This window comes from Sinocyclocheilus rhinocerous, unplaced genomic scaffold (assembly GCF_001515625.1).
Source record: "Sinocyclocheilus rhinocerous isolate Xijiao unplaced genomic scaffold, SAMN03320098_v1.1 scaffold67, whole genome shotgun sequence".
Lineage (NCBI taxonomy): Eukaryota > Metazoa > Chordata > Actinopteri > Cypriniformes > Cyprinidae > Sinocyclocheilus > Sinocyclocheilus rhinocerous.
In genome coordinates this window covers 327,705-354,478 of record NW_015664201.1, presented here as the reverse complement: position 1 = coordinate 354,478, position 26,774 = coordinate 327,705, and the positions used below count along the sequence as shown (strand labels likewise).

At 40.2% G+C, this 26,774-nt stretch overlaps 1 long non-coding RNA gene across 1 annotated transcript; it reads right to left on the bottom strand.

Annotated features, from left to right (window-relative positions):
* Window positions 1-230: 230 nt before the first annotated feature.
* Window positions 231-26,750, bottom strand: LOC107729931 (uncharacterized). Its single transcript, XR_001638633.1, has 3 exons — window positions 26,481-26,750; window positions 2,353-2,444; window positions 231-399 (listed from the first exon to the last, which is right to left on the bottom strand). It is a non-coding gene; the product is annotated as an uncharacterized LOC107729931 (long non-coding RNA).
* Between the last annotated feature and the right edge of the window lie 24 nt (window positions 26,751-26,774).

Genomic DNA, 26,774 nt, shown 5'->3' with positions numbered 1-26,774 from the left:
AGAGCAGAACAGAAACAGATATGCTAAGCAAAAAACGGGTGGCTGAGCACAAACACAGACCTTTCAGTGAACACCAGCATCAGAAGTAGTTATGCTTTCATCTGACATTTTTCAATCGATTTAGACTGGTTTTAACCTTGACAAAACCAGCTTTTTAGTGTCGTCGAACACTCAGAATTATTCTCCAACACTGTAAATCTCAGTTGTTTTAATGCATTGTTTACCACAAGCTGAAGTCTTTTTGTGCGGCTGTTGTTTACGGTGAAATCCCGGTATCTTCTTCATCTCTGCAGCCACTCAAAACAGGTTTTCGGTGGATGACGAACTGCCTTGCCTCACAAAGAGGCCTCAGGCCCACACAACCATGCCTCAGCACCAGCTCAACGTCCTACCGAACACCTGAGTAAAACAACGTATTGTACCATGATGGAACAGTCTCACAGAGCAGAAAAGGTGACTTCTTTTGTTCGATTTGAGTGCGTTACTAACGTTATCTTGGCGACATCTAATGCATTTCGTTATCACTGTTACATGCCCTGCCGGTGTGTGATAAATGGCTGGGTCCTGTTCCGTGACTTTCAACAGATGCGCCACAAGTCTGAGCATGGGAGACTGCAGGCGCTGGAGAAAGCCAGGCCATGACTCACAGAGCGCTCGGAGTCAATTATCTGAAAACTAAACATGCTCCTATGAATAGGCGTCAGTTTGAGCACATCCAAAGTAACAATCTATCAGCCCTGAGAATTTCATACCATACTGGCGGCGTATGACCTGAGAAATGGCAGTCAGAGGCTGCTTGTTCCGAATTAGAATTCTGTAATTCTGCTGTATTTTGTATAAAAGAATGTCTGTCTTTCAGGAGCATCATTCTTTCGCCTAGATAACACAGCTGTTTTACAGAAGAGAATGTTGACCTTTGACCCTGCTACCTGAGAACACTTCAGAACGAGCAAAGGAAAATGTAGCTAACAACTCTCATTTAGACTCAACAAACTGTTCAATTAACAATCTAGACGAATAAAATACGATTATTTATAAGATACTTTATACTACCTTTCCTCTTTACAATAAGGTTCTATTTGTTAACATTAGTTAATGCAATAGTTAACACAAAATAACAATGAACAATCTTTTTGTTTACTTTGGTTAATGTGAATTTCTAAGCAAATAAGGTAATATAAGTTTTTTAATTAAAAGTGGTACAAAATAAATCAAATGAATTACGTAATATACTATGGACAAACATTAAGAATTTACAACTGTATATAATAAATTAACATTAACCTACATTAATGAGAGTATACCCCATGTATTAACTAATGTTAACAATTTTTAAGTTGATTTTGTTAATGCTTTTCAATCTTTTGTTAACTTTAGTTAATATATTAACTAACATGAGCAATATATGTTGTACAATTATAGTACATGATGATCATGATATTTAATAAAAATACAAGTGGTCATTGTTTGCTCATGTCGGTTCACAGTGCATTAATTAATGTGAACAAATAAAACTTAATTTTAAAAATTAGTAAAGTACATTGAAATAAAAATGGTCACCACAATGGTAGTTTCTATCTTTATCTTTGACATTTCAACGCCTGGACTGATGACAAAATTCTGGCCTTTGTCTGGTATTTTGTCTTTACATCTACTAGCATTCTTTTTCTTCAAAGCAACAAACACAAATACATTTTTCAGATTCCTCCCTGCATCTTGAAGTCATGTCCATAACCACCCTACCTGAACCGAAAACCATCTCATGTTTTCAGCACAAGAGTCTTAAAACAAGACAACGCCACACTGATAGATCCCAGCTTCATGCAGCGCACGTTAGCATGTATATGAAGTGCATGTGACATCTGAAGAGCTGAAAGCAGATTACAAAGTTCAAGCTTAAAGGTTTCTGTGCTTTTATAAAGCAAAATAATAAACTGTGACTTGACAAATAGTAGATTTGCACATTGTTTTGTTTACCTAACTCAATTTCAAAAGGATCCAAAGCCTATTAAGCAGCACGCATGGCTAGCTTCACTGTTTTTGCAGTTATGGGTCGCATGCACACTGCAAAAGAGTGGAAGAGCTGAATTTGATGAATGACAGAGCAAAGGAATGTGTGGCATACTATGGAGTATGAGCTGTGCTGTGACTGTAAAACAGCGAAGATGAACAGACATGTGGATGAAAGGATGAAATAAAGAAGAAGAGATAAAACTCAAAGTTTCAGGTGAAACTTGTGGGCGGGACTTGACAAGCAGGCCAGTCATCCATGCTGCATGTGCAAACAGTGAGGTTGCTCACGCGGACAGGCAGCCTCGGCTCGGCCCGGACCGGACGGTGAGGTATATTTACCCGTCCTCAGACGAGGTTGTGTTATTCTGCTGCCGTTCGAGGGTTGAAGAGGGACCGCAGTGCACCTCGTGTGTCAGCAACCACTGCTCACACTGCAGGGAGACCACAAACAGGGAGTTTAATATGCATGCCTATGAACACATACACACACTTTCTTTCGGGATGAGACTTTTGACCTTGAAATCTGTTATAAAGTAATAAAAGCATTGCAAAACCTGCTGTGTTGAATCATAGCCCTATGAAACGACCCATTCTTACAGACAATCTCGATCTCAGTGGCTGGACTTTGACCTGCAGTCATGGTACAATTTAACTCGCATCAAAAAGGCTGCTTTGAATCAAGACTCGTTAGTAGTGCAAGTTCTAGAAATCACAATTCCCTTGAATGTCTGTTTGTAAACTATTTTGGCCGGGTTAAAACGATATACAGCAGAAATTTGTCAGTTGCTATGTTTGAGTATCACTTTTATTTTGGTCCGATTCACAAACACCTGATTCTCATGAAGGGATTCTTAAAATGATTAATTCAAAAGATTCAAACTCTGAATGATTCAGTAAAGGGTTCGTCAGAATAATTCAAACTGGTAGGTTCAGAGCAGTTACTGAATCAACATCTGACTCACTTATTTGACTTACTTTTTAGTGATGTATATTCTGAAAGATTTGTGTAGTGAAGGTTTGTGAAATAACACACACACACACACTCACACACACACTCACACTCACACTCACACACTCACACTCACACACACACACACACACACACGCTCTCAAAAACACTCTCACACACACTTTCTCACTCACACACACTTTCTTTCGGGATGAGACTTTTGACCTTGAAATCTGTTATAAAGTAATAAAAGCATTGCAAAACCTGCTGTGTTGAATCATAGCCCTATGAAACGACCCATTCTTACAGACAATCTCGATCTCAGTGGCTGGACTTTGACCTGCAGTCATGGTACAATTTAACTCGCATCAAAAAGGCTGCTTTGAATCAAGACTCGTTAGTAGTGCAAGTTCTAGAAATCACAATTCCCTTGAATGTCTGTTTGTAAACTATTTTGGCCGGGTTAAAACGATATACAGCAGAAATTTGTCAGTTGCTATGTTTGAGTATCACTTTTATTTTGGTCCGATTCACAAACACCTGATTCTCATGAAGGGATTCTTAAAATGATTAATTCAAAAGATTCAAACTCTGAATGATTCAGTAAAGGGTTCGTCAGAATAATTCAAACTGGTAGGTTCAGAGCAGTTACTGAATCAACATCTGACTCACTTATTTGACTTACTTTTTAGTGATGTATATTCTGAAAGATTTGTGTAGTGAAGGTTTGTGAAATAATTTTTTTTTAATATGTTTACTTTAAATATTTTCACATTTTCAAAATAATGATGATATGACACTACCATTTGAAGGTTTTGGGGGTCCATTTTTAAAAGAAATTACTACTTTTATTCAGCATGGTTTCATTAAATAGATCAAGAGAGGCAGTAAAGATATTTGATTAATTCAAAAGATTCAAACTCTGAATGATTCAGTAAAGGGTTCGTCAGAATAATTCAAACTGGTAGGTTCAGAGCAGTTACTGAATCAACATCTGACTCACTTATTTGACTTACTTTTTAGTGATGTATATTCTGAAAGATTTGTGTAGTGAAGGTTTGTGAAATAATTTTTTTTTAATATGTTTACTTTAAATATTTTCACATTTTCAAAATAATGATGATATGACACTACCATTTGAAGGTTTTGGGGGTCCATTTTTAAAAGAAATTACTACTTTTATTCAGCATGGTTTCATTAAATAGATCAAGAGAGGCAGTAAAGATATTTATAATGTTACAAAAGATTTCTATTTCACATAAATGCTGTTCTTTCTATTTCTAACATTCTATTCATCAAGGGGAAAAAAAATCAGTTTCCACAAAAATATGAAATTGATAATACATTTTTCTTGACCAGCAAATCATTTTTTTTTTTCAAATTGAAAATTTTTCTTTTAAAAAGTTATTTTAAATTGTAATATTTCACAATATATGAAGACGCATTATTAATAACTATTTTAAAAATTCAAAACGTTTTAAAGTTTGACCCCCAGCTTTTGAATGGTAGTGTATATTGTTATCTAGAATTAAGAATATTGCCATAATACATTTTTGCTTATACAGCCTATTTCTATTTAGGTTTATGTGATAATACTGTCAGTATTATGAGTAGACTATTTTTAACTTGCAGCTGCTAAAAACATAAACAGAAAAAAAAAACTTGCTAAATACTTGTTTGTTAGAAGACTAGTATTTTATTACTAATGTTTTACAATAGTACAGTTATAATATTTCCGACATTACCTAATGTTTAAATTAGTTTTGGCAAAGTCAGCACAGGAAAACTTTGCACATTCTGTCTAGGCCTGCTCCTAATAAACACAGAAAGGAGTTGTTCAGCATCTTTTGTTGCATCACTAATCAGTGATTGGCCCGTTTAACGTCTGTTAGCCGTCCGCAGACAGGATGGAGGGATACAGAGATGCACAGACGAAGAGGAGGAGAGACTTGCGTCGCTTTATCCTCTTTGTGCAGGAGCTTTTCAAAAGAGAGGAGACGTGCAGAGGGGGTGATGGAGCGTGCGTCTTTAAATTAGAGAGAGGGAGAGGGAGACTTAACTGACTGAAGACAGATGACCATAAAAAGTTCACAGGAAACTTTGCCGTTGGTGGTGGGGGATGGAGACAAGATGGAGAGACGAGCGAAGGAGTCGTCAGAGGAGAGATGTGAGAGAGATGGAGGATGGGATGAGAGAGACAGGACAGAGATTATCAGATTAGTAGCTGGTAAGACTGCCTAATTGAGAGGCAAAGAGGCAGGTATAATGGCCTGGGTGGAGGAGACATTTTAGGTTGCTGTGGTCTTTAGCCATGCCAGAGTGTGTGTATATGTGTGTGTGTGTGTGTGTGTGTGTGTGTGTGTGTGTGTGTGTGTGTGTGTGTGTGTGTGTGTGTGTGTGTGTGTGTGTGTGTGTGTGTGTGTGTGTGTGTGTGTGTGTGTGTGTGTGTGTGTGTGTGTGTGTGTGTGTGTGTGTGTGTGTGTGTGTGTGTGTGTGTGTGTGTGTGTGTGTGTGTGTGTGTGTGTGTGTGTGTGGATGGATTTTAAGCACTGCCCCCGTGAAACACACCCAGCCTGCATGTCTTCTCCCACGTTAAAAAATATAACATTAATATGCAAAAAAAAAAAAAAAGCTTTTATATTGCACAAAGTCTCTGTAATTAAGTTTTCATTCACATATTTTAATGCACATTTTATGATAAAATTGCAAATTTGCACATAACATAACATAACCGTTTAGGGTCAGTATGATTAATAATAAAAAAAAAAAAACATTATTACTTCAAGCAAGGATGCATTAAACTGATCAAAAGTCACAGTAAATCATTTTATAAGTTTACAAAAAAGTTCTATTTCAAATAAATGCTCTTCTTTTGGACTGCAAAACTCTCCTGCAAACCTGCATCCCAAAAATATGAAGCAGCACAAACTGTTTTCAACATCGACAATAATAAATGTTTCTTGAGCAGCTTTCTGTACAAAAAATCATTTGAAGATTCAGCTTTGCCATCATAGGAATAAATTAAAATAGAAAACAGTTATTCTAAATTGTAATAATATTTCACAAAATTAATGTTTTTGCTGTATTTTTGATCAAATTATTGCAGCCTTGGTGAGCAGAAAAGACTTCTTTTAAAAACATGAAGAAAAAAAATCAACAGTATCAACAGTAGCTTAGATTCTTATATACACATGAAAATAGTCATGTGACTTTGTCTGTCTTGTGGCTTAATTTGCTGTCATTCCCATTAATTACTGAAGCACAAGTGCAGAAGTTATGCCACCAAGTTTAATGCTGTTTTTATAGTTTGTTCAAATCTATAACCTTAAGTATAAGCACCAGTAATAGTGAGACTTCCTTTGCGAACACAGCTAATTAGATGAGTCACTAGATTTAGACTTAAAAAAGTTTTTTTTAGAAAAAAGTTAAAGCAGTTGCAAAAAAAAAAAATAGAGAGATGCCCTGCGATGAACCACAATTAACTGCTACAGGTTACACTTCATTCCTTCATGCCAGGAAATCGTTTAATTTAGGCTAAATTTCTGTTTAATGAGTGCAGGTATTGGCTACATCCATTTTTGGGTTAAACCTGTTTGTGTACGCACACCATGTGATTACCTCCGCCTCCGTGTGTGAGCATGAGCACTTCACTCTGTGTGTGTGTGTGTGTGTGTGTGTGTGTGTGTGTGTGAAAGAATGCTACTGCTCTGTTTCAGGGCTGGATGACAGGCACGGACAAGTGCAGGAACCGACGTGTTTGAGAGCAGTTGGCGCGCTGAGATAGCTCCGCTCTCTGCCTAGCACATCACCCCTCAATATCAGTTTCAATAGCGAGAGGCCAAGATTTGGTGTGAATCTCACAGTAGTCAGAGGAGGAAATAAAAGGAGAGACAAAGTGAGGAATACATCAGCAAATGAGCAGGCCAGATTGGTTTTACACAGCCAGCATCCTTGATGCATTACCACTGTGATTTAACAAGTGTATTTTTTTTAAAGTAAAAAATATATAATACATTTGTAGCAAAGTAGCTTCCATATTACACCCAAGTCTCTGTAACAGAGATTCCATTCACATCTTTTAATGCACATTTTAGGATAAGATTGCAAATTTGCATATAAACTAAGTTTATGGTAACACATTTACCAAATACACTACCGTTGATAAGTTTAGGGTCAGTATGATGACAAGGATGCATAAAACTGATCAAAAGTGGCAGTAAATAATTTTACAAGTTTACAAAATGTTCTATTTTAAACAAATGCTCATCTTTTGGACTTTATGTTCAAAGAACCCTGCAAAACTGTATCACAAAAATATATAGCAGCACAAACTGTTTTCAACATCGATAATAAATGTTTATTGAGCAGCAAATAAGCATATTAGAATGATTTATGTAAAAAAAAATTGAAAATTCAGATTTTCCATCATAGGAATTTTTGCTGTATTTTTGACTAAATGAATGCAGCCTTGGTAATCAGAAGAGACTTCTTTAAAAAAAATAAAAATAAAATAAAATATCTCACCAACGGTAGTGTAGATTCATATATACACATCAAAATAGTCATATGATTTTATCTATGTCTTGTGACTTAATTTGCCGTCACTCCCATTCATTACTGAAGTGCAAAATTATGCCACAAAGTTTAATGCTGTGGTTATAGAGTTTGTTAAAATCTATAACCTTAAGTATGAGCACCAGTTATAGTGAGACATTCTTTGCGAACACAACTAATTAGATGAGTCTCTAGATTCAGACTTTAACAAATAGTTTGTTGAAAAAAAGTTAAAGCAGTCGCAAAAAAATAGAGGGATGCCCTGCGATGAACCACAATTAACTAATTATTTCGTGCCAGGAAAGAATTCTTTTCGTGCACGTTTAATTTAGGCTAAATTTATGTTTAATGAGTGCAGGTATTGGCTACATTCATTTTTGGGTTAAACCTGTTTGTGTACGCACACTATGTGATTACCTCCGCCTCCATGTGTGAGTATGAGCACTGTGTGTGTGTGTGTGTGTGTATATGTGTGTGTGTGAAAGAATGCTACTGCTCTGTTTCAGGGCTGGATGACAGGCACGGACAAGTGCAGGAACCGACGTGTTTGAGAGCAGTTGGCGCGCTGAGATAGCTCCGCTCTCTGCCTAGCACATCACCCCTCAATATCAGTTTCAATAGCGAGAGGCCAAGATAAAAACCTGTGAAAGACAGACAGGAGATGGGACCTGATGCAAAGACAGGAAGGTGTAGAGTTTAAAAGAAAGGGTTGAAAAAAAAAACTGATGAATGAGAGGAGCAGGCAAGGTGACGCAGATAAAGAGCGAGGTGAGAATCTGGACAAACGGGACAGGCCAGTTTGCTCGTTTGCTGCATGAAAGACTGCACTGAGTTAACTGCTCACTCCCTGGCTTGTTTGCTTTGTTTCTACTAAACACCAGAGACACAGAGGGGGAGAGAGGGGGGCGGAGGACGGGAGTTACCAGAACCTGCACCACCCTGAGGTCTCGTATCCTTATCAATGCAAACCGTACACCCTACAAGACATAAACACACAGAAAGGCTGATACTAATTACTTCAGTTTAGACTATGCTACAAAAGACAATCATTTGACACCAATTCCCACTTGAACAAAACCTACATTCTACATAGGGCTGTGCGATATTGAAGAAAAATGCGATATTCGATATGCGATACGATAATGCTTAAAGTGCCACATGCTCAGATGAAACTGTTTTACTCAGCTGTTGCTGAGTCAGTTCTGTGAACTTCTATAACTATCTTGTGTCATATATATATGGTTATTTGTATGTATGTATGTACCAAGAGTTCCTGTAAAACCACAACAAATTCCTTGAGTTTGCGCACACTTAAGTGGTGAATAAAGCTCATTCTGATTCTAATAAGAAAGCACCCCAACAACAACTTATGAAAGTGAACGGTATGTGTTTTACTCGAGCACTATGCGTATTGCGATATGTACATTTGCGATATTTCGATATATTGCACAGCCCTAATTCTACAGTAGATTTTTTTTTGCAAGCATCAGAAGTGGGCCTTGGGCCAGAAACGCAGTCACGTGGAGATGTAAACGCATAGCCAAGCCAGTGAAATAACGCTGTCCCATTATATACTTTACATGCATTTTAACTCTGCGTAATTAACCTCCGATACTCAAGGGGGCAGTCTATGCCATTACACTGACTGTGTTGACATGTTTATATTAAGCTTCCTGAATAATAAGAGTTTATTATTAAACAATTATTTTCAAATTGTTGCTAAACCATGACTTGAAAAGCAAAAATGACCATAGAAGAAGACAGTTTGTGTTAATGTTTGTTACAGCGCCCCTTGTGACAACGTTGAGAACGCAAAACATACTTGCTTCAAAGAATGCAATGGTATTACCATTATAAAGTCTGCAAAACACAATGGTACTATGCTGTTTCCACGTCAAAAGAAATATGGTAATACCAAAAATATGGTACATTTTTAGTACAAGTGAATGGTCAAAACTACCCCTCAGGATGTTTCTCAATCATTCAGCTGAAGTGCCGGCAATGCAATCAAAAGCAAAGACATAGCAAATTTAAATCATCTGACCAGCCATTGTGTGGCAACATGTGGAAACTCCAGTGAGGCTTGAGTTCCTTTTACAGATGATGGTTTATATTAGAGCAGAACAGAGAATAGCATTAGCCCATCAAACCAAAGAAGGCAAAAGCAGACACGTCACCAGCCCTACGAATTTGCAAAGATGCTAGCTTCAACCACTGACAAGACAGCACATCCAGTTTTGTCTGCTGACTGATTTTTCATGGCAACAGGAAACAAGAAACTATGAATGTAAGATGTGACTACATCGAAGGAGCAACTTTCGTTTCAGCTTTGAATAAAAAGAGTGGTTCTGCAATGAATTTGTGGCATCAATCTGTGTGATCGACTGTTTTACTCAAACATAATTCAACACCTGAGTCAAGCATACATCATAAAAGGCAACATGCTAAACTGTGCTGCGCAGGAAGTGGCTTTCATTTCCAAATCAACCCTGGCTGCTTCGCCTTCATGCAAACAAGCTCTGTATCTGTGCGAGCATCTCAGATGCAGTAAAAATGTTTTAAAGCATCCCAATCATAGTCACTTTGAAAACACATTGCTGCTTCTTGCTAAATGGCTTTAAGACGGATCCTTGAAGTACAGCAGGGTTCCAAGGATGCGCTGGAATATTTGGTGCACATGTGTTTTAAGGGGGATGGGGGACCTCTAGCCCCAGCTGTGGCGCAGGCTCGGTAGTTCCTGGCTCTTCAGAGGTTAAGAGATGATGTAAACAAGCATGCAAATTGAGGGGTCCTTGGCAACGGACGACTCAGCTGTCAAGCCTCACAGGTGCCTGCGACAGGGACAAGTCTTAGACCCTTCTTTCTTGCAGACGGCAGGCCTTTATTTGGGTCTAAAGGACACATATGGTGCCTCGGATTGGCCAGACTTCTCAGTGGGGTACTGCGAGAGCGGTTGACTGCTCACGAAGATGGGCGAAGTCTGAGGACAGGACTGCCTCGCATTCAGGCTCATCTCCATATCCATGCAAATATGCATGGGCGGAAAGAGAAAGAACTGCATTCTCTCACAAAAGAGAGGCCGGGTTTGCTAAGACAGAGTTCTTGTAAGCGAAGACAGACGCTGGCTCGTACCCGGTTTCTGTGGAGAGCCGTGGTGTGAGTTACAGAGGAGTGCAGATGCAGGGTCCATGCTGACAGATCAGTGTGCCACTGACAGCTGCCTGGAAAAAGCATACACTGTCCACCCTCATTACAGATGGCGTGTGTGTGCACAAGCTCTCTCAAAGAATATCGCTGTCCCCACCAATCCGTCCAAAACAGGGCAGCCATTTTAGAATGCTTCCTTGAGGGAGAAACAAGAGCCGTGCATGAAAAGAATCACAATGATGCGAGACTACATGGAGACGTTCATCCCAGGCTTACTCTGGTTAAACAGTGCGTGAGGTGTAGAGGACTGGATGAAAAGGAGGATCTGAGCATCTAATCTCCTTCCCTCCTGTTGTTCTTGTTGTTGTGATCGCTCCTTTATTTAGCAGACATGTTCCTGCAGGAAGACCAAGAGATCTTTCCCCCGTCCGACTTGCTAAGATGCCATTCTCTATGATACGCTTTGACTGCGATCTGTGGATATGAAGACATCCGCTTTGTGCAACTGCAACTGTTCACTGACATGGTTCAATTTGAGCGATTAAAGGTCTGGTTTTGTACTCAACAGTACATGGTTCTTTTTCAATTTTGTTTCATATGCTTTATGTGCAAAACTGGAACTTTTAATTCATTTGTGGAAAAAAAGAATCCTCTTGGGAAGCAGTCACATGGGAATTCTTCCCATCTCCCTCCCTCTTTCCCCGATTCCCTCTCTCTCGGCAGAGCTGGTCGGGGTGGCAGCTTTTATGGCAGAAAGGACGCAGTAGGCTAATGCTGTTCTACTTTGACAGTTGTCTATCTGTGCAACAAATGGAACATTCATCGAGGGGCAGCAGTGACAGCTCGGCTCCATAAATCCAGAGGCACACAGAAGGCTCTCCAAACCTCACTGTGTACATGGCTCACATCAGCAACTAGAACAACTGAATTATGCTTGGGTCCTGTAGATGTGCAACTCACTTCTACCATTGGACAACTTCTGTTTGAAAATTATTGGTGATAATAAAGGATGCATCAACAACTGGAGGCAAAAAACAGAATGCTCAGCATGTTCAAAGCTGACTTTCAGTTTAATGAAATCAGAGGGTCCCAGATAAAGTGGCGGAAAAATCTTTTTTTTAAAAGTCCTTAATTTTGAGAAACATTTATACAATTGTCAACAAAGATATAAATTTAATATCAAGTGGCGTAACCATCAAGTAAAAATCTTATTTAGGGTATTGTGCGCACAAGTCGGCATGAATGCAAGTAATGTTTTTTAATGAATCTAAAAAGCTGCATAATAACTGAAGGGTTTGGCTTATAAGATGGTGTTAGCCAAACTGTGCTTTGCAATAAAAGTATAGAGATGCTTCCGATAACCATCTCTCTTTTATGCACCGTTGAGGTATAGGTGTGGCCGCTGGTTTCATGAAGTAGACTCTAAATTCACTGTACACCTGAGAACACAAAGAGACAAGTAGTAGGAAGAGGAGGAGGTGCGTGGGGGTACCTCCAGGCCTTTTCAGTCCTGTTAAACCGGCAAGCTCCTACAAGCCATCCTGAAAGAGGCCCACGATGCTGTGCACACAAATCCTGAAATTGATCTGAGTAAATGCACCACTACTGCAAAGGGATTCCCTCGCAAATTGCACGAAATGGTGTTCAAAGCGAAAAACGTAGATGATCATTACAAAAAAAAAGATTAACATACCTATTCTGTAAAAAATTTTAGTCAATTTTACCAAAGCTAGAACAACCTGATTCACTGTAAATAATGTGCTAGCTGGTCAGGTTTTGAGACTGGCGAGCTGCCACGGTGGGTTCTCCATCATTTATTTGGAAGACTAAGAGAAGGAAAACCACTGGAGGGGTGTTTGACAGAGAACTAGGCAGATATGCCTCTTACGGCATGCTATAATGGAGCTCTTTGTGAAGCCAAGAAGAATACAGCCTTCATCGAGCTGATGCTGAGAACATCTCTCTGTGGCTCATACGTGCACACATAAACAGACATGCAGTGACCATGCATGAGTTGTGGCTGATTTTTCCCCTCCCTTGAAAAAGAAGCTTGTTGGGTGAGAGAAAATCTAAAGCAAGATTTGTGAATGCTCTTCTTGGACCCAGTTCTGACGGCGATGTTATCGTCGGTCACTGTGCATTACCTCACTCCCTCTTCTTTCACTCAATCACTCTATCATTTCTGCACCTCTCCTCCCCTCCGGCCCCCTTTTGGCTTCTGTTACAACGTTACATGGCCTAAACTCCAGAGCAAGGATGCAGGCTAAAGTACAAGGCCAAAACATCAGCCAACTGGTGCTGTGACGGCCGTCAGCCACCGACTTTTAAGGCTCCGCCCCCAAAAGCCAACCCACATGACTTCCTTCGGCCAATCGCGCCCCGGTCTGCCAGCTGTTTGCTATTGCCATTCGCCTGAGTGACAACCAGGCCGGCGGTTGCAGCAGGGGTCATCCATCACACTCCAGTGTGTGCTGACGCGCAGGGCTTCTCGGCTGTGCTGAAGCGACTCCCTAGCATCACATCACGTACGGCCCCCCCTCCCCTGCCTGAAATAAGAGTCACATTGTTTTTTCCCTTTCGTACAGCTCCAGAGTTGCCGTGTAGGGCTTTCTCTACATAGGCGTCTGCCTGAGGACATGCTCCTACAAGGGAGCGATTCATCTAGAATGGGGGGTGGGGGTGGAGGCGCTGGAACTTCATAGGACAATTTGCAGGCTGAGAGCGTTAAAGTCATGATTCTTTCCCTAAATGTGGCAGCTTGGTGTTTAGCATCAGGCTGACCATCCTACAAAAGGCTGAAGAGGTGGTCTACAAAGAAAGAACAAGCCAAAAGCGAGAACTTGATGGGAGAGAATTTAATTCATTGAATGCATTTTGCTGTAATCACCAAATGCCATTCCACACAAGAAAAAGGGTCAATTAAGCTTTTATCAAAAGCACCAAAACTTTTTGGATTTCCAGAGTAGACTGTATATGTGACATGATTGAAATAAAAGCTTTATTATTACACCTATTAGCTAGCCATCATACAATGTGATCATTTAGCATAAAACTGCAAATGGATCTGCGGTATGAAAAACATTTATCTCGTATTGCGGATGCCTCACATGCAATACTTAAAAACAAACAGTCAGCAGATTATATTTTATAGTACTTATATAGTCCATTTTACACAGTCTTTTGTGGTTTAGTCATCATGAAAAGACATCAAATCTGACTTAATTCGATTTTTACTGTAAAGCTGGTGAAAACAACAATTAAATATCATGTTATTTGGAGCTCCAACCCTTCTATGTTATTTAGCTATTTTAATTGTGCATTTAAATACTTTAATTACAACAAAGTGTGTCAGCTTCAAAAAAAAAAAAAAGTGTCACCTACTATCCCAATACGTATTTATACGAACGATTATGTAAAACTCAAAAGACTCAATTTGGGAGTAAAGTACACAAATGTACAATGTTATCCACTAGACATCACAACATGCCGTTATTCATGCTTGCATTGTTCTTTAAGCGTCAATTAGCTTGAAACCTCCTTTAGATGATGAATCTCAATGACATCAGCTGGTACAGAAATTAAAGTAAGTACACAAGCCCAGCAGCAGTCAAAGGACAGGTGGTCATTACAGACCAATCTCTTTTGTAATTTCATGACAGTCTGTAGAGGCGTTAGGGCACCAGCATTTCGGCTGCAGGGCCGCAAAGGCCTCATTTCCATCTCTACAGGCCCCCTTAATGTTTGCCCACACACTGATAAAGAGGGTCCCACCTGATGTAAGGCGGCACCAGAGTGGGTACAGATTGGTGGGTGGGTGACAGCCCTCAACATTGTGAGGTCCTGAAAGGATAAAAGGGGTTAAAACACGCAGGAAGGGACAATTACAACCTTCAAACAAAGGCTAGCAGGCTTAGCCTGAAACGGTCACATGACTCAAAAGGAAAAAGTTCTGGTTTCCTCCACTGATTTTGAGCTTTTTCTTGGCGAGAGGTTCTTAGAGCATGACCTGATTAAGTATTTAATGTTTACCACTAACAAAAGAGCCAGATTAGCAGAACTGAGGAGTACTTTTCCTGCCTGCTTTCCCCTAAAACCATTTACTTCACTAGCTCTGATGAACAATTCCCTAAATGTAGCACAATAGTTATCATAATTATGAGAACCTGAATAAAAAACATCCAGTATGCACCGTTTCCTGTTCTGCAGAGGTTTAACAGACTCACACACAGCCTTGTGGGATAGGCCATTTCTTTAGCAAGCCATGAAACACGCGGTTGAATCACAAACACAGACGTGCGGCTCGAAAAGCGACCAATCATCATCAGTCGAGGATTTAAACGAATTCACCCCTGAAATCTGGGAACAAATCTATGGTGGTCTAAAAGCCTGAAGAACAATGCAAAAGTGCAACAAATCTTGTGACATTAGTTTTCTACATGCACTGTAGGATTGTCAATTTCTTTGTAACTTTCTTTAGAACTTATCAGCAGCCCACTGACCTTGTTCAAAGATTATGGCAGAATGAAATGAGCGCAATCTAGGAGAAGACATTACAGGGACACGACCCACTTTATGACCAGTTACGCAACACTGATTGAGACAAAACAGACGTTTTGCACATCAAACACCAAGGGCACAAGATGGACTCTTCATTCAAATGTTGCAAGTTTTTGAGCTTGACGTGCTGAAGATTATGACCCTTCATGTGTCTGTAAATATCTGCATGAGTTTCAAGATTTATGACATTTCTAAACGGATCAATTTCAACTTGCACAACCACAAAATACAGGCTAGTAGTAGCCATAACCCAACAAGGATGAGCGAAGCAGTCATTTTGTCAGAACCCTGACGTGCATTTTGTGAAGTCTGTACTTTCAGACAGACCCTTGATCTGGTCTTCTCCAGATGTGCCAATCAACAGCCTGGTTATCTTCTTTGCTCTCTGTCTCTGATTAAGTTTATTATTGCCTCTGCTCTACTTTCCTCAAGCACTTGGTAACAAAGTTCACAAGTGGAGTCCTAACTCCCTGGTTAATGGTAACACTCCTTGGACAGACATGTTTTGTGGGATGCTCTGGTTGGACGGAAACTAGATGAAGGAAGTAGATGAATCCGAATGGTTTTCTGATGACTAACACTGATGAAGATGTTTTGCAATGTGGCAGTTACCGCTCATCCCCGCTTATAATCTCATTGACAGGCACAGACAGGTTGGATTACAGTGCATTCAAACAAACAGTTGTTTTGAGCCACACAGCGAGATCCTACCAGCTATTGCCCAGGAGAAAAGATAAATGCCAATAGGTCGGGTGCACAAATTGTGAGATATGGTTTCAGGTTTGTTCACTTGGTGAGTGAATCTCACAAGAAACTGTCAATTTCAACTCCAAAGCAAAAGAACATTAATTGACAGCGAATTGAAAATTAAGCCTCTTTTGCAGAAGATGCTGAAAACTTGATGGTCCTAAATAGGGCTGGGTGGTATATCGAATTTATCGCAATACCGCTTATATCGAAATACAGTAGCTTGATACGAGCGCATCTGAATAAAAACAGAGGACACAGAGTGAGATGCTGCGGGGCAAGTGCATAATCCAGATTGTCCTAAACATGAGACATGCTTTAAATTAAGGGCTTTAAAATAACTGGTATTTAACTGATATAGTTAACACGTATAGTTTAAAGCGGCTCGCACAGAGATGTTTCCTGCGCTGTTTGAGATGTGCCGTTTTCATCAGTGCATAACTTACATTTCACAAGTATATTCTCCATCTGTAAACGTTAGAAAGTCATGGAAATATTTCCATTTTGCTGTCAGGAGCCTTCATGCATGCGATTCGCCATCTGCTGTCAGAGAGTGAAAGTGCGCTTTCATCCAGAGCGTCTCTCACATGTTCCGCCTTGTGCTTCTTGTCCGCGCTTGTTTACATCACAGTGCGCACGCATCTTTCACGCAGCATACAGCGGTGTTGTGCATTTTGACCAGTTGATGGGAAAAGTATTCTTAAAATGCATTAAAAATTCGGAATAATTTGTAATATATAATTATTCACGGTATTTAGAAGTGCCCACGATAACAATATCGTGCATATTCATTACCGTGATATATCGCATTACCGAATACCGGCACAAGTCTATTCTCCGCTAAACTTCACAGACTTCAGTGAACGAGTGCCGCACCGCGCCAAACAGATGGAGCACAATAGAATAGGAGCGCAATAGTTGTGTCATATGTAGAATTTTAAACATACAAGTAAGTGTATTTTATGATAGAAGTAATGGGGTAATCAAAATATAATGCAACTAATATGTGCTCTTGTGTTTATTTACATTCATTTTTAGTTTAGTGAACTGAACTTCTGCTCTAAAAAGCATTATTTTTGTTTTTTGATTGTAATGTTACAATGTTACATGATTTTAGCCCCTTTTTTGCACATAATGGATAGCATAGCCTACTTTCACTATATTTGTTTTCATTGCCTTTAATATAGCTAAACACTGTTTCATTGAACAAGATTGAGCAGGATGTTAAATAAATAAATAATTAAATTATATATATATATATATGAAGAGTTCATTTGCAAAAACCGATAACTCCATTTTTATTTTTTTCAGAAATTACGTTTTTTTTTTATTAAGTAATAATAACTTAAACAAATACAGGTAATTTACAAAATTAAAGTTCATTGAAAGTGTTTGTTTTACATATTAAAAGTTTGTTTTATAGCAAAAGCAGATAACTCTACATTTCATGATTTACGAGACTTCTTTAAAAACATTACAAGTCTTACTGGTCCCAAACTTAATGAACTCTTCATATATATATATATATATATATATATTTAATCCAAATAGAAAATTTCATTTCATTAAAGCATTTCAGCCAAAAAAATACCAAGATATGATTTTTTGGACATATTGCCTAGTCCTAAAACAGGTTTTTGTTTCTTTTTTCAAAATATGTTCTTTATTTATTTATTTTTTATCTGATTTTGGGGTGAAATTCATCCAAGTAGACTGTAACTTTTACATTATTGATTGGACTTCATGGTTTTCCACATGTGTTCTGGGTGGGTCACTCAGAAATATCCAAGCGTGCAGGCTTGCTGTGAAGTAGGTGTTGAATGAGGGCAGCGTTTCTGTCTGCTCATTGTGTACACAGCCCCTGATGGTAAAGGCCAGGTTTCAGGGGAAGAAAGAACCCTGCTCGCTGTCTTTTGTGGCGTCTCCTCAGGGTGCGTCAGCAGAGCCTTCCCCATTGACTCCTTGTTTCCCAAGGGAGCTAGACGGTGTACCATTAACCCCAGACCAGTGAGGCAGACACACCTTTACCTTTTCACCTGACCATTCGAATTCGCAGCCCAAAATTAGGCTTGAGCGCCCACTTTGGAGCCCTAGACTTCTCTAACCCAACCCCCTCCCACATAATTTCAGCCGGCTCCATCACAAAGATGCATTTATTTTGAAAACAGTAGCCAGCATATCAGCATCTCCTATCTTTACTAATGCTGATGTCCCTAAACAGAAGGAGCGTGGCCTGGTGCTATTTCAGAATGGCTGAGCTGTCGTTGAGGAGTGTGATTCTTCTCCTGGTGTGACGACTCTGGGAGATTTTTCTGAGTGGACCGGGTGTGCCTTTCAGGAAGAGTTCTTCAGCTTAGTAACACTGACATGCATCTTAGTCAGACCGTCCTGACTGGAAAGCGTCTGGTGGAAATGTCAGTTTCAAAGTCAAATGTGACCAATCGTTTTGTCTAAACTTGCAGGTGCAATACCAGTTTTATTAAAGAAAGTGTGAAGCAGGAATGCTGGTGGAGTTTTAAAGCCTTGACTTCATTCACTCCCCGTGTCCCCGCCTTCATCCCAAGGCCAGTCCAGTAATATCATCCTCCCTTCCCCCTACACTCCTAGCAGCTGTGCAAAGGGATGCTCTGAGGTGGAGGCCCGTATGTTTGCACAAGAGGTTGCAAGAAGGTGTGTGTCTGACTTCTTTACAAGCCTGAGGTTCAGCAGGACTAGGGGCATGCGCTCCAGTCTCTGTGGATACGAGGTGTGTCCTGTGTTTGCAGAACAAACAACAGTACCTTTGCAGCTCATGAGATGGCTGGACATTGTGTGTGTGTGTGTGTGTGTGTATGGGTGTGGATGCGGATGGGTATGGGTATGTGTATGGTTCGGTTTTGAAAAAGAGGATGACTGACTGGGAATTATCTGCTTCTTATCCATCACTGCATAAACAGCTACAGGGAAGCTTGATAAGATCAAAGACGATTTTTAATATAACTCCGACTGGATTCGTCTGAATGAAAAAAGTCATATACATCTAGGATGACTTGAGGGTGGTTAATTTATGGGCTAATTTTCATTTTTGGGTGAACTAACCCTTTAAGTTCAACATGGAGGGACTTCAAATAAGAACCAGGGATGGAATGAAAACAAAGCACAACTTGCAACACAACACACTTCTATGGCACTGCACTTTAGTGAAAGAAAGTGCAAAACTCACTGCTATGATGCCAGGGTGTTGCTATGAGATTGCTAGTCGCGATGCACCAAAATACATTTTGTACTGAAACCAAAATTGAAGTTTTCATTTAGCCAAAAAATAAAATAAAGTTTGGGTAATTGAGTAATAGGGTAATTTGAATAATTGTAGCATGCACAAAATAGGCAATGACACGGTCAAAATGCATCTTCAGAGAAGCGATAATTAAACATCACTGAGTTTGGCTGTCCAAAACTATTTTGAATTAAACCAAAAATTCCTTATTATTTTTTTTTTTTTTTGCTATTTCGGCCACAAAATTTAGATGCATCACTAGGTGTTTTGGGTTTCCGCACATGTTACTGTCTGCCAGTAATTCCATATCTCAAGCCACATGATTTAAAGCAGGGGTTTTTAAACCAGGGCTAAATGAGGGCAAAAAAGTGGGAATCAATGAGAGCTAAATTTTGAAGTTCATGTTAACTTAACATACTGATTTAATGTTTAATGCAAACACTAAGAATAAATCTGCTTATCAAGGCTGACATCACACGTCAAAGTTTCTGTGTTGCTATAATTTCTGTAATCCTGTGTTTTTTTGTTTTTGTTTAAACTGCTCATATTTTGCAAAATATTTAATATTTTCAAGATAATATTTTCATAATTTACTTTAGTACAGTGACAATATAAATTAACATTTAATTTGTTAAACAACATATTGACTTAATGGTAATCACACTCAATATTTATCTTCCACAGTATAAAAGGAGCAACCCAAAAATGACACAATAAAGACTATAAACAGATCTGCTGCGGTCAACACGTCATATTTGCTGAGCTGCATCTCAGGATTACATCTTTTCCCAGCATGCACTGCGGCCGCCAGGTAACATGTCATTAAGGCAGCTCATCCTCGCGGGCTATATTTGTTATCCGTCGAGTGGCAGGGTGGCAGACCAGCGGAGCAGACGGCCACCTCTCGGCTTTCGATTAGCGCCTGACATAAGACGACCAGATTTGTGCCATTTACACAAAGGCCTGTCTACATGTCCTCAAACGTGTCAGATGCAGAACCTGCAACGAAGCTACGACAAAATACCCTTTTTGGTGTCCCAACTCCAGCTCAAGATGACGATTAGTGCAATTGTATCATTTGCTTCCTCTCTCCCTCACACGTAATCAGACAGAAACTGGTTGTGCGATGCTGCTGGCCTCTTTTTTTCTTTCTGCAACCACTCGCGTCTTGTCTGTTCCACCCTTTCTTCCCTCCCTCCCTCTTTTTCTCTCTCGGCCAGCTCCACTAAGCAACAAGTGCTGCCTGTGAGTACCACCCTCCCCCCTCGTCCCAGCCTCCAGAAGCTATCGCAAATCCTGCGAGCAACTGCCAGCTGACAAAACTGTTTAGTCAGCAAGAGAGAGGCAGGGCAAGCAGGGAGGGAGAGAGCGAGCTTCAGGCTTGAGAGAGCAAACGAGAGCTGAGACAGAAAACGAGCCGTGCATCAGTCGGCCCACACTAAAAAATAACGCTTTAGATTTAGCCTAAACACTTATCTTGAGGAAACAAGCAGTGAGAGCTCTAAAAAAAAAAGTAATAAAAACGAGGCCAGTCTGAATCTCAGAGAGGGAAAACAGCCGAGCGACTAACTCGCTATTGTTCGAACACTTCCTTCATCTCTTTCCCCTCCACCTCAGAGAAGAGGCAAGTTTCACTTCCTGTCTTTCCTCTCATCTCCTCTTCTCAGCTTGCTAGAGCTCCATTTTTTCCTTCCCTGCTTTGCCTCCCTCCTGTCCTCTCCTCCATTGTGGCATTCTTTCACATCTGTGATAGCCGTTGGGTTAGACTTTGAACTCTTAGCAAATACCAACATTATTTGCTGGTTGGAGCGGCTCGGGGGAGAAGCGGGGAAAGGTGATAAGACGGACCGCAGTAACAGGGCTTCAGAGGTGTTTGTGAGGCATCGTCAAAAGTCGAAAAGATGCATTCAGTGGCCTAATGGCCCATTAGCCTGATCATCAGACTGGTCAACAGGGCAGATGATTGGGTCAGTACTCTGATGAAAGGTCCTCAACAATCCTACAGCTACAGACTTTAAAAGCATGACAATCATTGTAATTAAACGTTTAAATAAAAGCTGTTGAACAATAAAACCAGATTCAAAGTACACTTAAAGGCAGAGTAAGTGATTTCTGGTAGCCAATGTTGATATTTGAAATCACCAAAACAAACATGCCCCTACCCCAAAAGGGTCTTGCCCCTATTTTGATAGCTCCGCCCCACATATACGTACGCAACCCAGGCAACGATTAGTTCTGTGAAACAAAGCTAAACCAATGTTACACCGTGTCTACGGACGTGAGCGGCGCGGTGCAACAAATCCCCGACAGAAAACTGGATCAGCGCTGGAAAGCTGATCCGATATTTACACGGGTCCTACTTCTTGCCTTATCTTTCCGCAGACGTTTTCCTCTTTTGTTTTTTTATCTGCCATCTCTATCTTTCTGTCGCTCGGCTCGGCTAATGTCCGTCCCACTGACTGAACGCGCTCTCCTCCACATCACGAGTAGACACGCCCCTTATTGCTGATTGGCTACAAGTTTGTTTTGCTATTCGGCCCGAATCAGTTTTCTAAAGTGTTTTTGAAAAATCACATACCCTGCCTTTAAAGAACACATTATTATGCGGTTGCCAGAGTCAGTGTTGCCAGGTCCAGGATTTTCAAACAGAATTGGGCTACTTTCATACCCCCCACCAATTTCCCTACTGGTCCAAGTCTCTAGATATGACTTGGGTCTATTCTTTAATTCAAGTCTATGGGATTTTGATTCATTGATTTTTTTATTGTGAGTTAGATAAACCATTTGAAAAGGTAACATCTCACCTCAACAGGCCATGATTTAATGCATCATACAAAGTACACAAGTTCAATAATTAAGGTTTTGAGAAACCAAAATAGTGATGCTTACATTTACATTTATGAATTTATCAGACACTTTTATCCAAAGCAACCTGCAAATGATTCATATGCTTGCCTTAGCGAATAGATCAGAATTGCTTTGAACTACATCTTTTGCAACTGCTAGTTCTTCAGCAGCTACACGTTTCTGAACCAAACATGTTTTTCATGTTTTCACAGCCAAAGATAAGTGCTGCCTGTGTGGGCCATGACAACAATCTCCTGCAATCACAGAGAGGATTGGTTGAATTTTTGAGGTTAAGCCTCCAATCCCATATATGACACATCCAGCCTGTTAACAATAATGAGCCACGGTGAGAAGGAGGTAAAGCAGCATTCATGAAATGTCTGCATTCTTCTTACTGCATTAACAAACAGTAGGCAGTGAGGGACTTCAACCAGGACAACCACAAATATAGCTGAGGCTAAAGTGTCAGCACCCAACACTATTCTAGTATGGACGTCCAGACAGAAGCATGCCTGTGTCACTCTGAAATAAACCACTGGTTTTAATAAAACACCAGTAAATCTGTGTGCTAATAAAATCAACAAACCCCTACAACAATTAAACCCACAACTCTGCATCTCTAACTAATTGCTGCCATTCTTGAATGAGTTGGTCAGTTTGAATATCTAGTTCTTTTGTGTGATGTTAATTGTGTTTACTTGTACAACATCATCCTAATTTTTATGGATAAACGCCTAATTTGGGGAACCAACAAATACACCTTAGGGCTCATTTTCCTCCATCTCTCACTCAAAGCTGTTCCCCCGCTGTGTTCCTGTCTCCACTATACGCCTTACGGAGAGATGGAATATAATCTTATCTAAAAAAGGCAGGATAAATATAGCCTGGGAGCCAATGGACCAATCCATCATGCCCTAGGGCCAAAAGCAGATCCCTCTCCATCAGGATAACACAGGTTGCACATTTTCTAGGTCTCATTTAGACTTCAATAGCATTAGTAACCAATAAGAGCACTAAGCAAAACATCGTGAATGAATGGATGAAGAATGCATAAACCAGGTACAGCTGCCTAACATTAGTGGCTAAAAATGGTATAACAAGATGCAATATTTCAAATGCACCTCATGCAATTGAATCTGGGATCAGTTATTTACAAAGCATTTCAAGTAAGATGGTAATTCGAAGATAGAACATCAAATAAAATGAAATGTAAATCTGAGAAGGTCATTGATGCAAAGCAGAGCTGTAACGTGTTTATCATTTGGCAGCCACAACCGAGGCCTGCTGTGTAGGTATCTTGGGAATTACTATAATGAATTTAGATAATGTCAATACCCCGGACACTAACTGAGACCCGAGGGAGGGTGATATACTTTTAATTAGCCCTGGAAAATATCCCAAGAGGGACTGGACACCAGATTGGGACAGTATGCATGGGTTTCTATTCACTGAAAAACTTCCCTGACCGTTCAGCATCAATCTCCATTTCCTTTGGGATTTAATTCACTACGTCTTGCATGTGAAAACACTAGACTCTTCACAAACTCCATTAGCGAAGCTCAAAGATCAAATTATGTGCATTTGTGCATACTTTAGACTCTCTAGAACGTGCCTTTAAAAATAAAAAAGATAAAGCATACTTTCCTATTAGCCTTAGCCAAAGAGGAAACAAACAAAACTACATGGAAACATCCTCCTTCTTTAGCCACAACATCATCAAGCTGATCCTTTAAGACTGGCTGCAAGGACCCTGTATGGTCCTACTGGCTGCCAAACTTTGCCATTACTGATTTGAGGGAAAAGCAGAGAAAATGTGTTTACTGTCATCATTATGGTCCAGCTAAATACATCAGGTTGGGCTTTTATTTTAAGGGATCACATAAGATCTTCTATTTAGAGATGGAGAGAGGCATGATGTCCGAGTAGTGATAGTGCATTGCTGCAGCTCGAGACTCTGCTCGTCTCCAGTGTTGAATTTCATAGTGGAATGTGAACTGCTCATCCGGATCCGTCCTCTCCTCCCTTCCTTTAAAAAAAAAAAAGGCAAGGGGAAACTTCTTGATTTGCCACGACCCCATCATCGAATGCGATTGGTCGAGCAGTACTGGGACTGTGTATTATTTGTACCAGTCCACGCCAAACCGGAGTATGTAAGCGGTGTGAAGTGGAAGCGGAGCATGGAATGGGGTTTTGGAAAGTCAAAGGTGTTTCACTGGAGGAGTGCACAATGGAAAACCTGGAGTGGAGCTGGAGACAAGAGATTACAAAAGTCTTTTTGTTTGCGTGTTACTTGGTGACACTCAAAACTTGATGCTTTGGCTTATATTTTGGAGCTACTGCTGGCTTCAAGTGCACTTGGGAAACTTGTTCCTCTGAATATTGTGCTTGTTACTAGGATATGTCACAAATTCAAGATGGAAGCATAACCTGGAAGTAGTCTAAACAAAAAAAGAATTATATTGTGAAAAATAAACCCAAATAACCACATTCAAAAATGATGAAAAATATTCATTTCTACCAACTTATTTATCCATGGATGGTACCACAACTAAGTGTGAAGAAACTGTAAAAGTTCAGCGATAAACGCCAATTCGCTTCAAACTTGCTCTCCGCTCACTGATCTCTTTATATATATATATATATATATGATATGATATTATCTATACGTTTCCACAATGTCAAATCAACACACGTCTTTCAACATCGCAAATCGTGTATCATCTAGAATTCAGTTTCCCATTTGTAAATATGACTTCCCTTCACCCAGATAGCACACATACATCTGCAAGATGTCTGGTAAAGATCGCTTCATCTGGAAAGCATCTGCTGTGCACAAACATCTGATAGACGTCTTTAAGATGTCAGTTTTACATTCATTCTAAATCATAAACATCTTAAAGACATCTTCTAAACGTCTATTTGACATCTGACGGGAAACGTCCTGTAGACGTATTGCAGATGAGCAAACACTCTAACAAATACGTCTTGCAGATGTCAAACTGACGTCTCTGTGATGCACGAGTGCTATCAGGGCAGTCATTAGTACGATCATTTCCAAATACACATAAAGGACACATTTGTCCATTCAACAAACATATGCACTAACTAGCCAATCTTTCTAGAGTGTACCCTGACAGCACACGTACGGAGACGTCAGTTTGACGAATGCATAGGACGTTTCCTATCAGATGTCAAATAGACGTTTAGAAGATGTCTTTAAGATGCTTATGATTTAGAATGCATGTAAAACTGACATCTTAAAGACGTCTATCAGATGTTTGTACACAGCAGATGCTTTCCAGATGAAGCAATCTTTAACAGACATCTTGCAGACGTACCAGTACTGTCTGGGTAAGTTACTTGATATTGATCGAGCAATATCACTCACAAATAATGCTGTTGCAGTATTTTATCTATGGTTCCTAGAGGCCTACCCTTGATTAAATACTACACAACACAGCGTCTTAAAACCATACAGACACCGTGGAGGATGCACAAAATGTGGCGAGTGAATTTGCCACGTTTACCTTCGTCTCTCTTGAAGTTTCTGCCTCACCGAGGGGGGGCGGAAAAAAGACGGAACACAAGTGCCTAGCAACCATTATCTAAGCAGCTCGAGCTCTGCTGCCGTCTCCCGAGAGACCGCGCGGACTCATCCATTCCTTCAGTTCACAACGACAAACTCTTTCAATAGAACTTGCAGAAACACTTTAAAACAACATATGAACACCTAACGCGTTTGATTTGATGATGCACATCTTAACCAGTCCTGAACCAGCGACTAAAAGTGTGACAGAATCACAACCAACCGAATTTTCTTTACTCGAACTACCTCGACAACTACCTGAACGCTTTCGTGATCAAAAACAGGCCATCCTTAAAGAGATAAACAAACTTTGTGACGCAACAGGTTGTTGTCGAACTAGAACAAACCAACAACAACAACAACCTAAAATGCATGCAAAACGATCGATATATATATATATATATATAAAAAACGACAATTTCGTTGGTCGACAGCGACCTAAGCGCGAGGCGATCAAAGTGCACGCGAGATGTGATGCTCCGCGCGACAGCGGCGCGTTAGCTTAACGCGCTAACAGCCACAGACTTTCAACCCCACCATCGCATGCAACAACTAACATACCGCTCTAAAAAGTTAGTAAAGATAACCGCAAAGTTGCGTGCACAGAAACACGCCCGATGTCCGCGAGAAACGGTGCTGTTTGGAGCAGGTTTGCGAGCATCAGGTCTGTCCTCGCGCAACGAGGAAGCTGAAGTTGGAAAAAAAAAAGTGTCCTCTTACTCCGCATTAACTTTCCCACTGACTCCAACTCCAAAGTTACGCTGGAAAACATCAAATAAACAGCAGGCCCGCGAGAGAGTGTTTAGGAGAGCCGAGTAACTTACGCTTGACTTTGTTGGGGTTGGGTTGCTTTCGCCGAGACATGATGATGATGGTGATGATGAGCTGAGGAGAGAGAGAAAGAAAAAAATAAAAGAAAGAAAGAAGCTGCAAAAGTTGTTCCGGAGAGGAACCAAAATGGCGTTTGTAAAAGATGTGCAAAGTTCGTCAACTTTGCGTTTGAGTTCCCCACTCTCCCAAATTCCCCCCACGCCGAGATGCTTTAGGGAGGAGAGAGGAAAACGCTCATTTCGTTTTCCTCCCACTGCGTCCCTCTCTCTCTCTAAAGCTGATAAGTA